This window comes from Octopus bimaculoides, chromosome 1 (genome assembly GCF_001194135.2).
Source record: "Octopus bimaculoides isolate UCB-OBI-ISO-001 chromosome 1, ASM119413v2, whole genome shotgun sequence".
In the NCBI taxonomy this organism is placed as follows: Eukaryota; Metazoa; Mollusca; class Cephalopoda; order Octopoda; family Octopodidae; genus Octopus; species Octopus bimaculoides.
In genome coordinates this window covers 19,761,490-19,763,794 of record NC_068981.1, presented here as the reverse complement: position 1 = coordinate 19,763,794, position 2,305 = coordinate 19,761,490, and the positions used below count along the sequence as shown (strand labels likewise).

The window sequence follows — 2,305 nt, the reverse complement described above, 5'->3', positions numbered from 1 at the left end:
TGGTTGTAGTGGTGGTTGTGGTGGTAGTTCTGGTGGTGGTTGTGGTGGTGGTGGCGGTTGAGGTAATGGTAGTAGTGGTTGTGGTGGTAGTGGTGGTGATGGTGATGGTGGTGGTGGTTGTGAAGGTAGTTTGATGGTTGTGGTGGTGGTTGTGAAGGTGGTTGTGATAATGGTTGTAGTGGTGATGGTTGTGGTGGTGGTTGTAGTGGTGGCTGTGGTGGTAGTTGTGGTGGTGGTTGTAGTGGTGGTTGTAGTGATTGTGGTGGTGGTTGTGATAGTGGCTGTGGTGGTAGTTGTGGTGGTTGTTGTGGTGGTGGTGATGACGATGATGATGATAATACTGATGATGATTATTTCTAGCAGTGGGATAGTGTGAAAAGCTTATGATCGGGTCAAAGGATATAAGATGTGGTGGTGTTCATACGTTTCCTAAGGTTAGAAGCTTCTATGTCTGTGTGGTTGTTAAACCTATTAGAAATAGCAGCCAAATACTCTTCTAACCATATTATTACATCTTTAAAAAAAGGATATAGTGGGTGGTGGTTTTGGTGGTGGCAGTCGTGGTTGGGTCCTTTAAAAGACTTGCATGGTCACGGCTAGCACGGCTTTGAATGTGGTCACGATAAGTCGGGGTTGACCTGGGGTTAAACGACCAATAATAACACCACTTCCTCATCCACTACCACAAACAATACTGCACACATCCCCACCGCCTAACACAACCACTACAACAATCACCTTTTGTAGGCGCAAGTATAGCTGTGTAATAAGTTTACTTCCCAATCACGTGGTTTCGAGTTCAGTCCTACTGCGTGGCATATAGGGACAAGTGTCTTCTACTATAACACCGCGCCGACCAGTCCCTTGTGAGTATATCTAGCAGATGGAAAACTAGGGCTGACGAGCTAGATTTTAAGTTGTATGGGGCTAAATCAGATTGTTTTAAATAATAATAATAATAATAATAATAATAATAATAATAATAATAATAATGTTTTGCTCAACATCTTTAAACAAACCTTATTCAGGGACCTTTTGAGCGGGATGGGCTACTCGACCTGAAGAAAATTCCAACTGGGCCCCCACCTGCGAGGTCATGCACTGTTTATCTTGATATGAGATCACCACGCCATACACATATGGTTGTGACGCATGTGCCTGGTGTACCCTTATCAGACGGGTAGTCATGATGGGTATAATGAACTTCGTATATTTTACCCCAGTGTCACTTTGATGGCATGCACTCAATAATAATAATAATGCTGCTGATGATGATAATAATAATAATGGTTTCAGATTTTTGCCACAAACGCACCTTGGGGGAGGGGGTTAAGTCGATTACATCGACCCCAGTGTTTCAATGGTACTTTAATTTATCGGTCCCGAAAGGATGAAAGGCAAAGACGACCTCGGCGGAATTTGAACTCATAACGTAGCGACGGCTGAAATATGTGCTAAGCATTTCGTCTAGCGCGCTTAACGATTCTGCCGGCTCGCCAATAATAAAGCTCAGAAAATATAAAGATTTGCTGATTGGAATCGAAAAAAAAATGTGGCTTCTCAAGACAGTTACAATATCAGTTGATTGTAGGAGCACTAGGAATGATAAAAAAAAAGTTATTTGAGACTGATCCCTGGCTTACCATCAGTGCAGGAAGTGTAAAAGATTGTTTTAACTGATACATCGCACGTATTGAGAAGAACATTGTTGCTATGAATTTTCTTTCCCTCCCCCGCCCCCTTATTTTATCTTTATCCATTTTTTTCTCTTCTTTCCTTTTTCTTTCTTTCTTTCCCGTTTTTTTCCCTCCCACATGTCTTTCTAAATGAACAATCTGGTGTGTTTATTTTTAAGGCCTACCAAAGTATACAGTGAGTTTCTTTGCCCTAGGTATCGAGAAAACTCTCGTCAAGAAACGGAAACAACATTCAAAGAAGGGGATCATAATAATAATAATAATAATAATAATAATAATAATAATAATAATAATAATAATAATAATTATTATTATTATTATTATTATTATCATTATTATTATTATTTATTGCCTTTGCAGAGCTTCTAACGCTGGAGATGTACTACGGTGTCAGCTGTTCACTACTACTGAACTAAGGTAACACCTCTTATTTTTCGAGCACCTTTCGGAGTATTCGAGCGGTTCCAAGCAATGCTCTTTTCTGCAAGTACTTCACCCTAATTGCATATTATTATTATTAATATTATTATTATTATTATTATTATTATTATTATTATTATTGTATGTGTGTGTGCGTGTGTGTGTGTGTGTGTGTGTGTGTGTGTGTG

General features: G+C 39.6%; 1 long non-coding RNA gene across 3 annotated transcripts in view; it reads left to right on the top strand.

The window, feature by feature from the left end:
* The window catches only part of LOC106873595 (uncharacterized), a 93,385-nt gene that overhangs the window by 12,747 nt on the left and 78,333 nt on the right, over positions 1-2,305 (top strand). For all 3 annotated transcript variants that reach the window (XR_001409897.2, XR_008263431.1, XR_008263430.1), the window contains exon 2: positions 2,058-2,114. This is a non-coding gene — a long non-coding RNA (uncharacterized LOC106873595). The remainder of the gene's footprint in view (positions 1-2,057; positions 2,115-2,305) is intronic.